The sequence below is a fragment of the Delphinus delphis genome, chromosome 18 (assembly GCF_949987515.2).
Source record: "Delphinus delphis chromosome 18, mDelDel1.2, whole genome shotgun sequence".
NCBI classification, from domain to species: Eukaryota; Metazoa; Chordata; class Mammalia; order Artiodactyla; family Delphinidae; genus Delphinus; species Delphinus delphis.
The window spans coordinates 16,069,058-16,084,885 of record NC_082700.1 but is presented as its reverse complement, the minus strand read 5'-3'; the positions used below and the strand labels follow the sequence as shown (position 1 = coordinate 16,084,885).

Below are 15,828 nucleotides of genomic sequence, written 5' to 3'. Positions count from 1 at the left end.
AGAGACCAGGGCTTCCCTGGTGGCGCAGTGGTTGAGAGTCCGCCTGCCGATGCAGGGGACACGGGTTCGTGCCCCGGTCCAGGAGGATCCCCCATGCCACGGAGCGGCTGGGCCCGTGAGCCATGGCCGCTGAGCCTGCGCGTCCGGAGCCTGTGCCCCACAGCGGGAGAGGCCACAGCAGTGAGAGGCCCGCGTACCGCAAAAAAAAAAGTGGAGACCAGGAAGAGTCCCCAGACTGTGGTAGGCAGAGGAAGGAGGCTGGTATAGAGACCTGTGGTCAGGTCTCCGCGCAGCTTGAGAGCTGTTGAAGATGCTGTTGATTGAAGGTTTTCACCACATATGTAAGGTTTGGCAAGCAAACTTAAAAAAAAAAAAAGTCATCCTAAGAGATCTCACTAAAAAGATCTGGAGAATGATATCAGAAACCTTTTAATTTGTTTGGGGGAAAAAAAGCATTGATACAAAGCAAATTATCTATTTCTATACAAAATTGTTCTAGTTCCAGAGAAATAATTTCACTGTCAACAAAATTTGCTGTGCTCTTTATAAATTCCAAGTTAACAAACCCCTCAAACCCCTCTGGTATTGTTTTATATATATACACACTACACACATACCTGGCCAAGGTGGGCAATAAATTTGAATCAAGGTCTACGTTTCCAAAGTAGCAGAGCCAAGTAGAGAGTCCCCCGGCAGCATTCTTTTTTTAAAAGGTTTCTTATTTATTTTTAAAGGATTTTGGGGTTCTTTTTGTGGGGGGCAGGGAAGGGAATCTGAGCATGCTCCATCTATCTACATGACACCATAATAACTTGTAGACAAGATAATCATGTGGTTCCAGGAAAGACATTGGGGACTAGGGTGAAGGCAACTCTCATTCAAGAGAATGGAAGCAAGAAAATTCTGAATGTGACTTCACAATGCGGGTAAAGGTGGTGGTTTGGGAACATGCGGTAAGGGTATTTATTTGCCTAATTTCAGCATTGCTAGAGCACATGCTAACAATGGTATTCCACTTCTGAAATTCCACTGGTTCTGGAATTCCAGCAAAGGTCCCTCCAGGTCATCGTGTTCTCCCCGACCTCATAGTGCTGCTTGGGAAGGCACTGCCTTTTCTTTGCATCACAAATTGTTTAGCAAACTATTCATGAAAGAAAAAATAAATTATTAAATTCTATGAAAATTGTCTTGAGCTCTGACTCAATGTATCCAAATAATTTTTTTTTCTGTATATAACATCCTTAAAACTCAGCTGAAGCTTCAACTAGTTGATCGTTTGGCATTTTGAGAAGTCAGGATTCAAGTAGAAGAGGCAGCCCCTTGCTTTACCACATTCATCCTGAGCCTGTAACTGAGACAAGATGTCCTGCCCTCTGGAAGAGGGGTACCACCACACTTTGTCACATCTGCCATTTTAGAATGTTCCCCAACAGCTGCAGCTGGGCCTGCCAAGGGGATGCTTCCGTGACACAAAAAGCCTTTCATTACAGTTTTCAATGCTATTTGAGATGTTTGGATTCTTCTGTTGTTACTGTTATTCTTGAAGTTTGCTTCTGGTTTGGAGCCCTATTTAAAACCTGGAGATCTCTTTTCCTTAGATCAAAGTTATCTTGTGCCCACAGACAGTGGTATATATGTACCGTAAACAGAGCTTTGTCACAAATGATCTTCCAGATGGGAGAAGAACACCTGAGCTATTCAATACAAACCCACATTTTTACTGTGACAAGCATGTCTTATATTTTCGTGTTATAGCCTTCTGACTTCAAGTCTTCATCCTACTTTAAATGTGCAGATTTTCTTTAATCCTATTTCTTAATGAAAAAAGAAACTATTAGGGAGATAAAAAGTTTAGCGTTTTTAAGTGTATGCTTCGGGGATATTGATTTATTCATTTATCACCCTTGGTAATCCAAATGAGAAAGGATATCAGGCTAACTTAGAAATTCGCAGGGTCTTCCCTCTCAGGCTTCTGTGCAATTAATTAGAACAACAGGGAAGGCTTTCATGAAAGTTATATCTTCAGGCTCACCCTCATGTTCTTTTATCTGAACATAACATGTTGGTTTCTAATTTCTTTTCTTTTTTCCACTCCCCACCAAATCATGTAGGTTAACAGACAATCAAAAAGCAAAGAGATTTTCTAATGATAAGATTATGATGTATTTAATATGATAAACTACTTTCCTAATTTCAAAGTATAGCTTTCATGCAGAAAAAAAAAAAGTCATTATGTAAGTTGCTCTCTTCAAACTGCAGTTAATATGATAATTAATTTCTTTGATTTTTGTCTATCAGTACATATTCTTGAGCTCCTGATGGGGTCATAGCAGTATGATCCATGTTATGCTTCTTTTGAGCCCGATTTAAATCAGGGATCTATCAACAGGGGTCTTGTTGACCAGTGGGGGAAGTCAAGTGGACGTATGTGAAAGCATCTTTACCAAGCTAGTGTTGGTTTTTATGGTGAGGGCTGGGGTGTGCTCTTCTTCAGTGTATTCCCCAGATTCTGGGAGTGATGGTGACCCCCAGCTTTCAGTGAAGTACTCCTCCCAGGATTGCCCTCAGCCAAAGACTGCCATCCCCCCAAGGTCATGCTCCCTCCCTGAACACAGCATTTATCCAATGACTGGTTGATGAGAGAGCAAGTATTAGAGGCTCCAGGCCCTGGCCTTGAGGCAGGATAACTCAGAAGGACCATCCCAGCTTCAGACAACCTGGGGAACCACTTACCTTTGCATTTTAAGTGCATTTTAAGTCACTCCTCTCTCTGCCCTCCTCTGTGCTAGTCCGCAGGGCACTGCCCAATGTATTCCCAATATATTTCTTACATGCAGATCTGTCTCAGAGCCTGTTTTTTGGGGGGACCCAGCCACAGCAGCATCAAATGTTGATATAATGAAATCAGAATGCCCAGGTTTTGGTCCTGCTCCTGCCACGACAGAGAGTCCCCTCTCTCGACTTCCTTTAAAAGGGTTGCTTTTAAAGGAAATCTCGACTAGATTTCCAAAGTAACATCTCTCTAAAAGTCTAAGATAACTATCATAGTAAGCACTCAATCTTGATTGTTCTTCTAAAAATTATAACTAATATCAACTGAAAAGAACATGGAATCAAAAATCAATGACCAGGAATCAGTTTTAATTACTAATTTGTTTGACAACACAAAATAGATTTCCCCTTACGTATCTATTCCACAACAGAAGATACTCTTATAAATCATCCCTATTCTGAGTTTAATTCAGCAGCTTTCATTCCATTCTTCTCTCTGCCCAGGTTTCCAGGAGCACAGGTAAATCCACTCAGTCATCTCCTCTCCATCTGGAACCAGATCAATGATTGCAAGGAGGGTTTGTAGAATCCATCTGGAGTCAGATATTTCAGAATCAAGCAACAATGTGTTAGTATTCTTAAGTGGAAAAGTTTTAAAAGGAAAAGGGACTCCTTAAAAACAACTTAATATAATAGGGAAAGAATTATAACCAACTTATTAAATGAAATATATCCAACTAGTTAAAATATATGACTCCACTACTTAAAGTCCCAAGTCCTTTGTTTTTCATTTTATCCTCTTAGATTACTTCTTTGACATAGGTAGCATTAAAGCCATTGCAGTACTTGCAGTAACTCTATCCTTCTTGGTTGGTGCCTTAAGAGAACGTAAACACCCACCCAGAGAGGCAGGGTGTCAGTTCCTGCCACTAGCACCAAGGTGTTCTTGACCTTAGGGTAAAGTTTTTTTACAAATTCACTTTGTTTCTTTATTTTCCCCTCCCCTTCCTTTCCTGTTTTATCCATCCTGCTTTTTGGTCCCTCCCTCTGGCATACACTTGGTCCTGCATCTTTTCCTATAAGGGTGTACTCTGTGCCCGCGTTTGACTGCTGTTACTGGGGTTGCTTCCATTCTCTTCCTGCCTGTTGGCTCCACAGCTTGCCTGAGTGCTGCAGAACTCACTTCCAAGTGCCCATCTCAGCATGAGGCAGCCTTCTCCTGGTGGTGTGGGGAGAGGTGAGGGTAGTGAGCTATTATGAGATGAGGTGTGGGGAGGCGTGGTGAGGTGTGGTCAGGTATGGTGAGACGTGGGGAGACATGGGGAGGTGTGGTCAGGTATGATGAGATGTGGGGAGACATGGGGAGGTGTGGTTCTATTTTTTCTAAAGTGACTCCATGCACAGTGGGAGAAACTATAACCTGCCCTGGAACACCTATCATTGGCCAAAAAGGCCTAGCTTTCTGGCAATACTGTCTGGTTACCCAGTTGACCCTGGAAAACAATCACATTCTCTGTGCATGTAATTTATCTCATCCACATAGGAAAGTGGCCTGGATTACCTACCACCTGACATCATCAACTGTGGCAACCTACCATCCTAGAAGCACTTTGCTTTTAACCTACTACCACGTGGGAGGTGTGTGCAGACTTTTATCACAAGCTTTGGAGAGGGCTTCCCTGGTGGTGCAGTGGTTGACAGTCCGCCTGCCGATGCAGGGGACACGGGTTCGTGCCCCGATCCGGGAAGATCCCACATGTCGTGGAGCGGCTGGGCCCGTGAGCCATGGCCACTGAGCCTGCGCGTCCGGAGCCTGTGCTCCGCAATGGGAGAGGCCGCAGCAGTGAGAGGCCTGCATACTGAAAAAAAAAAAAAAAAAAAAAGACTATAACTCCACTGCCTGTATCAATCTGGTTGGAATTCCAGTCTGATCTTACATGCCTCTGTGACTAGGCAATCAGTATTATCCATTGCAAATCAGCGCAACTATAAGTTTGTGACCTACAACCACAGACAAATCCTCTGTACTGCTGTGCAGTCATCCCATGTGTCTTTAAACAGCCACCTCAAACCTAAATTTCTAAACAGTGTTTCTAAATCTTTACCACTCTCCTCATGACCGCTCCCCAGAAATCATCCGCAGATGGGAACTCCCTCAACCTCTTGCCCTTCTTCTACCCAACTACAGATTTATCTTCATTTACACCTGTCCTTCCCTCCTTCCATCTCATTTGAGAGAGTATCTAACCACTTACTCAAAGCTGCTCAGGATACCAACTTTTCTTATCTCCTTTAATGTTTCAGTCTTTTCATGTATCCGTTTTATGCTGTATCCTCAATCTCTCCCTCCCTACTGCTTTCTTCCCTTAGCCTATGAACAAGCCCAAGCTTTTTATCTTTAAGGAGAAAAAAAGGCCTTCTGTCTTCTACACAAACTCTCTTTCCATTCACAGACAACCTTCTGCAAAGATCAGTCTATGGAACCATCACTGCCTCTTTACTACCCTCTGGTTCACTACTTTACCCACTTCAATCTGGCTTCCAACCCCACTTGAATTGGGAAGCTACCCCCACAGATGGCAGATGTGACATCTGTATCACCTTAGTCTGTATCATTCTTAGTCTTTGATATACACGCTGTCTCTGTGTCATTGACCATTGACCACATTTCTTTCTGAAGTCCCTTCTTCTTTGGTAACTGGGACATCACTTTCTCCTGGTCTCCTGCTTACCTCTGATGATTTCTTCTCGGTCTACAACTCCTAACCCTTTAAATGCTTACATTCTCTAGGGCTCCACCCTCACCCTTCCTCTTCAATTCATTCACACTCTCCCTTGGTGATCCTGACCAACTCATACTTCCAATTCCACCTACAATCTGATAGTTCCCTAAATTTTCTGCCTAGATATCCCAGGCATCCCAGAGCTCTTCTGGGCCCTAGGACAGTAACTCCCTAATGGACATTTCTACTTGTGGGTCACACGGACACATCAAATTCAACATGTCCCAATTCAAAGTCCTCATCTTCCCCCCCGCCCACTCCCCAGCACCTGCTCCTCCTGGGCTCTTATTTTGTCTGATGATCCCATGACCCACCCAAGCACACAAGCCAGATATCTGAGTCTGATCCTCAGCTCCTTCACTCAAATCCTCTCTTTCTGTCTTCTATTCTCAGTTAGTAAAATCCTATCAAGACTTTTAAAAATCTCTTGAATTTGTCTCTTTCTCTCCAGTTCCTCAATTACTGCTCCATCATTTCCAACCTGGACTGCTCTCCTGACTCCAGCTTTGTCCCTTTCCAATCTGTCCTTCATAAGGCAGCCAGCAGTTGTCTTTCCTTGTTAGGATAACTTTCTAAATAACGTAATGCTCAGCTTAGAGTCCTTAAGTGGGAGGAATATGGCCATTGGGTAGTAAAGTTGCCTAACTTTATTTTACTTAACCTATTTTTAACTGATAACTTTTATATTAAATTTATAATTATTTATTTATTTATTTATTTATTTTTGCGGTACGTGGGCCTCTCACTGTTGTGGCCTCTCCTGTTGCGGAGCACAGGCTCCAGACGCACAGGCTCAGCAGCCATGGCTCACGGGCCCAGCCGCTCCGCGGCACGTGGGATCCTCCCGGACCGGGGCACGAACCTGCGTCCCCTGCATCGGCAAGCAGACTCTCAGCCACTGTGCCACCAGGGAAGCCCTAAATTTATAATTTTTAAATAGCAGGACAAGTTTGGTAGAGGACTATGAGGGACTTCCATTCTAGAACCTCTTTCTCAGAATCAGGAAAGTTAATATGGCATTCAAGAGGCTTTGGGGTTTTTTTTTTAATATTTATTTTTATTTATTTATTTATCTATCTTTATTTTTGGCTGTGTCAGGTCTTTGTTGCAGCATGCAGGGCAGGCGGGATGGTTTTAGCTGCAGCGCGTGGGCTCCTTTCTAGTTGTGGAGAGCGGGTTTTCTTCTCTAGTTGTGGCATGTGGGCTCTGTAGTGCATGGGCTCTGTAGCTTGCGGCATTCAGGCTCAGTAGTTGTGGCGCATGGACTTAGTTGCCCTGTGGCATATGGGATCTTAGTTCCCTGACCAGGGATTGAACCCACATCCTGTGCACTGGAAGGTGGATTCTTTACCACTGGACCACCAAGGAAGTCCCAAGAGTTTTATATTTAATACTTCTGAGTTGCCAGTTTGGTGAAATACACACTATATATCCATGAAATTTAATGTGCAAATCAAATAATTAAAAATGTGTTTATTTCATTTATACAAAATTTTAAAGTTCTCACTATATAAAAAAAAATCAGTTTGTCAGTAATTTTCTTAAGATGGGATCCAACTCCCTCTCAGTTCTCTGGGATCTGATGTGAGGACAGCTGGTTTATAATTGGGAAATACTGAGTGAATGCGGACAGCTGCAGACTTTGTATTTATTTGTTTATGATTCCTTTTACCTAAATGGGAATTCCTTCTCATTTTTCCTACCAATCCTTGGGTCTGGGAGAGGAGGAAAATGGCAGCAGAAGGACCCAAATCTGTGCTTACACTAAATAGATATTTTTTTCTTTCTTGTTTTTTTTAAATTGGGATATAATTGACATACATTATAATCGTTTCAGGTGTAGAATCTAATGATTCAATATTTATATATATTGCAAAACAATCACCACAATAAGTTTAGTTATCCATCACCACACGTAGTTACAAATTCTTTTCCTTTTTTGTGGGCCGCGCCCCTCGACATGTGGGATCTTAGTTCCCTGACCAGGAATCGAACCCATACCCTCTGCATTGGAAGCACCAGGGAAGGCCCAAATTCTTTTTCTTGTGATGAGAACTTTTAAGATCTACTCTCTTAGCAACTTTTGAATATACAGTAGAGCATTATTAACTATAGTCACCATGCCTTATATTTTAATCACTATAATTCTAAATGCATTTTGATATCTGATATTACCGTTATCTCCTCTTTACTTTTTTTTTTAAAGATCATATTATCTTTCATTTTAACCCTACTCTCACTTTTCAAAATGTCCACTATTCTTACATGTTTATGCCAAATAATTAAGTCTTCGGTCAATAAATAGCAAAGGGATGGAAGGAGAATGGATATTTAGAATTTCTTTTTATTTCGTTTTCTAAAAGGAAGACTGAAAAGGCATTTAAAAATTCTTGAAATGCTAACTGTAGAGGTTAAGACTCACTCTGGAAGCCATGATCTCCCAGCTTTGAATTCCAGCTCCACCACCCACAAGCTGGGTAAGCTTGGACAAGTTTCTTAACTTCTCTGCGTCCTCAACAGTAACATTGGGATAATATTATTATACCTATTTAAAGTCTTTTTGTGAAGATTGCATGAGAGAATACATAAAGCTTTTGGACAGTACTTGGCAGGCAGGAAATGCTTAGTAAATGTTAACTCATAGTAATGCCTGTCTAGAACATATGCACCACGAGAACAGGAACTTCTATTTTGGCCACAATCCTATTGCCAGCAATAAAGACCTTGCAGTTCAGTTCATTTAAGTTCAACAAATATTCATGAATACTTATGACATGCCAGACAGACACCACAGATGCAGTGATGAGTAAGAATTTGGCCTCGCCCTAGAGAGGCGAAGACACGTAGGAAGGTAGAATTTTCTCTCCATTCTTTCTTTGCTATGCTGTTCCCTCTTCCTGGAACACTCTTCCGCCACTTCTTCACCTGCTTAATTCCTACCATTATTCATATCCTTAAAACTCTCAGCTCAGACATTACATCCCCACAGAAAACTTTCCTGACATTCCAGGATGGGCGAGGAAACTTCCCCAGCCCCTGTGCAAACTTCTGTTGTGTTCTTAGCAGATGGTGATTTGTCTGTCTCCTCTGCTGACTAGTCTAAGTAAACAGAGGTCAGGAAGGTGGATTGCAGCTCTGTGGCCTCAGCACCCAGCCCAGGATCTGCTATGTAACATGTGTGCAATGTGTGGTAAGAAACTAATGATGGGGCTTCCCTGGTGGCGCAGTGGTTGAGAGTCCGCCTGCCGATGCAGGGGACACGGGTTCGTGCCCCGGTCCGGGAAGATCCCACATGCCGCGGAGCGGCTGGGCCCGTGAGCCATGGCTGCTGAGCCTGCGCGTCCGGAGCCTGTGCTCCGCGACGGGAGAGGCCACAACAGTGAGAGGCCCGCGTACCGCAAAAAAAGAAAAAAAAAAAAAAAAGGAACTAATGATGATGAAGAAACCCGGTAATCTTTCCACGATGAGAGGACTCTTTCTGAACAGTCGTGCCATAGCTTTAAGAAGCAAAGACGTGTATTGCAGTACAAATTATGACTTCAAAATGGCATAATAGCAAAACAGAAACAGACTCACAGACATAGAAAACAAACTTGTGGTTACCAAAGGGAAGGAGAGGGAGAGAGGGACAAATTTGGAGTATGGGATTAACAGATAAAAACTACTGTGTATAAAACAGATAAGCAACAAGGATATATTGTATAGCACAGGGAATTATGGACATTATCTTGTAATAATTTATAATGGGGTATAATCTGCAAAAATACAGAATCACTATGCCATACACCTGAAACCAATATAACATTGTAGATGAACTCTACTTCAATAAAATGTTAATAAAAATGAAAATGACATAATAAACCAAACTTTATAAAATCTCCTTTTGATCCTTCCTAGGTACTACATTGTTCTGAAAGTTACATGAAAAGAAATAACTAAGTTAAATGGTGAGAAATGAAAATAGAAGATCACTGTTATCTCAGTGGTGACCATGTAGCCAGTAACACTAATTGGAAAAGCCAGACAGGTGACCGCAAGCCTGGGGTCATTTTTACACAGCAGCATCTATTTTACTCCTTTAAAAAACAGTGGGAGAGGGACTTCCCTGGAGGTCCAGTGGTTAAGACTCTGCGCTTCCACTGGAGGGGGCATGGGTGCCAACCCTGGTTGAGGAACTAAGATCCCACATGCTGTGTGGCCCTACCAAAAAATAAATAAGTAAATAAATAAAATAATGAAAACAACAACAACAAACTGTGGGAGAGGTGAATTCCCCTACGTCAGAAGTATTTTATAGAGTACCTTATAAAATTATCATTTAAGGTAAGCAAGTCGTCTGGGCTCATACCGAAGGATTAACTGCTGTGATAATCCTGGTGGTGGTGAGGTTTCCTGAGACTCAAGTGTCGCTGATTTCTTCACACCATGTCCCCATATCGACCTTCCCTTCCTCTGGTATTCAGAGAAGGAGGGATGGCTAAAAATGGTTCCCACAGAGGGAAAAGTCTCTAAATCCCTTTTCTGTGCTTCTTCACCTCTTGGTGATCTTCCATGTTTTGCTCCAAGGGAGGCGCTGCCCCCTCCCCGCCATCACACATTCAGCCTCATCTCCAAAGAGCCAGGATCCCTTTGCTTTCTCTCCACCCAGTTGGATCTGGAATCAGTGAGGACGGTATCATCAGTGTAAATAAGGCCCAGAGAATTTATCGTGTGATCCTGAGTAGGGATGTGAGTATTTTAATAGATGAAGTCTTGATCCAAGAAAATGAATTCCTGGTTTTCAAAGTTTCAGGCATCAACAAGCAAGCGGTGGGAGGGGTTTTGGGGTCTCGCCCATGGCAGCTGTCTACTCCACCTACTTAGATGTCTGATGTGTCTTCAGTCTTGGTTTCTATTTTTAAAAAACGTCTCTTCCTTCTTCCATAAAAATTTGCCTGGGGTTCTGGCCCATAAAAACATTACAATCGCATGTAACGGTTTGAGAAAAACCACAATTATGAAAACCTCAGGGTAATCTTACATCCAAATACTTCATATTATCTGAAATTATCAAAAGTTAATACGGTTACCACCTCCCCCTCCCCAAATCAGAGCAGAGGGAAAAGGGTTTTGAATCAAACATCCTTTCCTCAGTTAAAATCATTCTGGAAAAAAAACAGCATTTGATCAAGTTTAGACAAGACTTTTTTGGTTGTTGTTGAAGATTGCTGCAATGGTTTCATATTAGGTTTTCTTGCCCCTTTCCAATTTGTTTACAATCACCCCTCCCTCCCCAGGGGTTTTGGAATGAATCATCAACTTTTCTTTTTCAAGTACACTATTAAATTAGGCTACGGCCTGGAATCAAACATTTGTTCTTACAAGCATTTCTTTCATGTCATCAGCTGTAATGGAAACCAGAAATTCAGTAGGCAGGCCTTATCTCCAGAAAAGCAGAAGCAGGGACATCCAGGCCCACACTTCTGCTGTCAGGCATCATTTGGACAAATCTAAAAATCATATTTAAGGGTTGGAGAATTGATACTAAAATTAGAAAAGGCCAACTTAAATTTATGTGAAAATTCATAATTTCTTTTAATTCAGAAGTGATACGTGTCATTCATATTGAGTAAGAAGTTAAAAATAGCTTCTTCCTCTGAATTTCAATCTTACATAAGATGCTTTTAAAGGACATCCACACTTTAAAATAAACAGTGTTTTTCAAATTCCAGCTTCAAGAGCTTAAAGATACCTTCAGTCCATTTTTAATTTCAGGAAACAGCAATTGTTGAATATAAAAATACTTAATTATAAGAATGGCCATCTTTTAGTGATACATTATTATGAAAACCAGACCTTCACCAAAAGATATAAATGAGATGACATATAAGATGACCATTTATCCATTCAGCCAATAGTGCTATCACTAAGTTAAGGATTAATGATGTAACAATAAACAAAACATACAAAAATCCCTGTCCTGTGGAATTTATATCAAAGGGAAGGCAAGTGAGATAGATTATAAACAAAATACATCAATAAATATATAGAGAAACACTATAAAGAAAACAGAGCAGGGAAGGCGATTAGAGAGTGGTGGGGATGGGGAAGAAGTTACAGTTTTAAGTAGGAGGGTCGGGAAAGGTGGTGTTTTTGTAATGTCGTAAAGGAAATGTGACTTTGAAGAAGAGGACTCCATGCAGAAGGAACTACCAGTGCAAAGGCCCCGAGGCAGGAGTACCTGGCATAGTTAAGGGACAGCAAAGAGTCCCATGTGGCCTGTGCAGAGTGAGTAGGCCAGAGGGTGTGAAGGGGTTAAGTTATAAGTTAACCCCTTGAGTAGGGTTAACCCTACTCAACACTACTTAAGTTAAGTAGGGTTGGGGTGAGCAGATTATATAAGGCCTTGGAGGGCATTGTGAAGATGTTGCTTTTTACTTTGAATGAGGTGGGGAGCCTTTGGAAGATTTTGAACAGAAAGTGACATGGTCTGACTTAAGTCCTTAAAAGATTACTTTGGCTACTGTGTTGCAAATCGATTTACGAAAGGGAAGGCTAGGGGCTTCCTTGGTGGTGCGGTGGTTGAGAGTCCGCCTGCCAATGCAGGGGACACGGGTTCGTGCCCTGGTCGGGGAGGATCCCACATGCCGCAGAGCGGCTGGGCCCGTGAGCCATGGCCACTAAGCCTGCGCGTCCGGAGCCTGTGCTTCGCAGAGGGAGAGGCCACAGCAGTGAGAGGCCCACGTACTGGAAAAAAAAAAAAAAAAAAATGACAAGAAAGGGAAGGCTAAAAAGAGGAAGACTAGCTGGGTACATACTGGACACTCCAGAAATACTTGTTTACTACACACTGCATTGTTACATTAAGTTCCCTCTTTTTTACTTATTTCACCTTTTAAAACTTTACTTCAATAACCTATAAGGGAAAAGAATCTGAAAAAAAATAGATACATATGTATGTATAACTGAAACACTTTGCCATATACCTGAAACTAACATAACATCATAAATCAGTTATACTTCGATTAAAATAAATAAATAAAAGAAAGGCAAAAAAATTTTACCTTATTTATTTCCTTATTCTCCATGTTATTTAGGGCTGTAATTCAAATTTGAAAGCAATACAACTGCATTTCTTTGAAACACTGAATTCATCTCAGACTTTTCACCATCGAGTCAAGCTCGTCTCTCATTTAACTTCCTCTTTCCCCTTCCTTAATTTGGGCAAAGAGTTAAAAATAGTTTGTTCTCTGTGAGCAGGAACAACTACAGATCAACAGAAGTAGATAGGAGTAGGCTTAATACTAATGGCTAACATTTTTGGAGTGTTCTACATGTACTAGGCACAGTGCTAAATGTTCAACATGAATTAGTTCATTTAATCTTTACAATGACTTCCTGAAGTAGGTACTGTTATCATTCTCATTTTCACAGGAAGAGAGAAGTTAAATAACCACTTGAGGTTATACGGCTGGCAAAGGGCCAGGCCTGGATTGAAACTAAGGCCATGGGACTCAGAACCTGTGCAGGTGATGGCCACAGTATATTACTATTACCTCCCAGCCGCCCACAGAAATGCCCACGCTAAGAGATGGAGAGACAGGGAAGACCTCGGGAAACTTTGACTGGAGAATGATGCTGTGAAGTAACAATGGTCCACTTGGTCTTCTTGTGGTCTATATGGTTAATGAACAGATGGTATTTCTGTTTATAAATCAGTCTTCTGTGAGTTTGGTTTGCTTGAATCAGCACCTCCCCCTCCCCTTCTGCCTCCCAGACCCCACTGCTGCCCTCCCCATCTCCCTCCACTGCCTCAAGCTTTATCAATCCAGAGGCTGGACTACATCATGCAGGCTAGACTAAAGGTGCTGCCTGCCCCCAATAGACAGCTCTCCCTCTTTACACACCATGGTTCCAAATGACTATTCAGAGTTGTTTACAACCTAATACAAAATTATTCGAGGCTACGTTATTTTTGTGCCCTGATTTTGATCTATTTAGGCTTCTTCCATGTAAGTGAAGAGGTTTTTAGTGCATTTTGGAAATCTGATTTGTCATTTTGTGCTCTGGATCTCTGTTGCCTCTTGGGAGTGCACGGGTCCTATCTTATCTGCCATCCGAGGCAGGGAAGGCTGAGGTGGTGGACACTTACATTTAATGCAGTTGATGTGGCGTGGATTCTAGATTTATCCTTTGCCGTAACTAGATGTATCCTTTGCTGTAAGAAAACGGATTTGGAGTTTAAGTAAACTGGTAACTGACAATATTGGAAAAACACCAAAGAGTTTTCTCAGCTACTTCTCTCATTTTTGTGAACAGACTCTTCATCAAGTCTTTGCGTTCCATCTCATTCCCTAGGACTGCTCAGCACATTGTTTTTCTTGTGTAAACATTTGATATATTTTGCATATATTTTATATGTGTGTACATGTATATGTGTATGTATTATATAGGTATGTATTGCTTTTATTTAAAAAAAAATCCTGCTCTTTTATAGAATATAGTAGTTGCTTGCAGGGAGAAGAATGTGGTAGCTAGGAAACAGGGATGAAAAGGAGGTTTTATTCCACTCTGTATATTATTTTCTACCTTTTGAAATCTATACAGTATTTGTGAATTACCTATTCTAGTTCATTAATTGATTTACTTTTACAGTAAAACTATTTCAGATTAAAAGAAATTAATTCTCTCCTTATGTAGTTGAAAACATCATATCTGTTATGATGAACTTATTTTTTCTAATTAGAATAATAAACTGCTCTTGATAAATATTGTTTTAGGAAAATATTTCCCCAAAATGGTTGTTAGACAAATATTGTATGATCTCACTTATATGTGGAATCTAAAAAAAAAAAAAAAAAGAACTAATAGATACAGAGGACAGATTGGTTGCTGCCAGAAGTGGGTACTGGGGGGGTGGGCAAGATGGGTGAAGGTGGTCAAAAGGTACAAACTTCCATTATAAAATAAATAAGTCCTGGAGAGGTAATAGATAGCATGGTGACTGTTAGTTAATAGCATGGTGACTGTATTGCATATTTGAAAGTTCCTAAGAGAATAGATCTTCAAAATTCTTGTCACAAGGAAAGAATTTCATAACTATGTGTGGTGATGGATATTAACTAGAATTACAGTGGTGATCAGTACAATATATACATATAGCAAATCATTATGCTGTACACCTGAAACTAATATAATGTTACATGTCAACTATACCTCAATTAAGGAGACAAAGAATGAAGACCCCACGGTCAGACAGCAGATAGCCAGGTAGAAATCTCAGTTATGTTACATTCCAGCTGAGTGTCCTTGGACACACTGGGTAAGCTCTCTGAGTGTCATTTTTTTCCCATCTGCAAACAGAAGATATGATGGTCTCTACTTCACAGGGTAGTTGTGAAGGTTAAACAAGTCTTGTGTGTAAACCCATAGCACAGTGCCTGGTACACAGTCAAGTCTCAATAAATGTTACCTTCAAGACAAAAAAATACAAAATTGTTTTAACCAAAACTTATAGCAAAAAAAAAAATTGTTAAAGGAGACTACATCTAGTAGAAATTATAACAATATATTCTTAAAACATAATTTAAAGAGGTTTTACAGCAAAATCATATCTCCTCATCTTATATCAGTAGCAGCAAAATATAGATGCAGTAGCAGATACTGGAAAGCATTTATTACTCTAACGTGCCATACTCAGTGGTGGCAAAACTCTAGAAACATTCCCTTTAAAAAAATTTATTAAAGTATACATGATTTACAATGTTGCGTTAATTTCTGCTGTACAGCAAAGTGGTTCAGTTATACATATATATACATTCTTTTTTCATATTCTTTTCCATTATGGTTTATCACAAGATATTGAATATAGTTCCCTGTGCTATACAGTAGGACCTTGTTGTTTATCCATCCTATATATAATAGTTTGCATCTGCTAATCCCAAACTCCCAAGCCATCCCTCCCCCATCCTCCTCTTGCTTGGCAACCATAAGTCTGTTCTCTATGTCTGTGAGTCTGTTTCTGCAGAAACATTCCCTTTAAAATGAAGAAAAATATGAAGATGATGTGATCATCATGTTTAAAAAAATATATCTGAGAAGACAAAATAATAAGTACAAATACTGTCAAGGAAAAAGCAAAGTTATCATTTGAACATGGTATTATTACTTGAAAAAAAAGAGAAATCTATTGAATCTACTAGAAATAATGTTAGGTGGAAAGTTACAAGATGCTTAAAATCAATAGACTAGGAACAACTAGATATCCACATGCAAAGCAATAAAACTGGACCGC

The 15,828-nt window shown here is 40.7% G+C and overlaps 1 long non-coding RNA gene across 4 annotated transcripts in view; it reads right to left on the bottom strand.

Annotated features, from left to right (window-relative positions):
- Positions 1 to 3,134: 3,134 nt before the first annotated feature.
- LOC132413733 (uncharacterized) overlaps positions 3,135 to 15,828 on the bottom strand; it is a 42,062-nt gene continuing 29,368 nt past the window's right edge. For 2 of the 4 annotated variants that reach the window (XR_009516797.1, XR_009516796.1), the window contains exons 4-5: positions 4,368 to 4,631; positions 3,135 to 3,365 (exon numbers count right to left, since the gene is read on the bottom strand). This is a non-coding gene — a long non-coding RNA (uncharacterized lncRNA). Of the gene's footprint in view, positions 3,366 to 4,367; positions 4,632 to 13,706; positions 13,753 to 14,750; positions 15,007 to 15,828 lie in introns of those variants that run through there. The other 2 variants (XR_009516799.1, XR_009516798.1) reach the window with 2 other exon arrangements.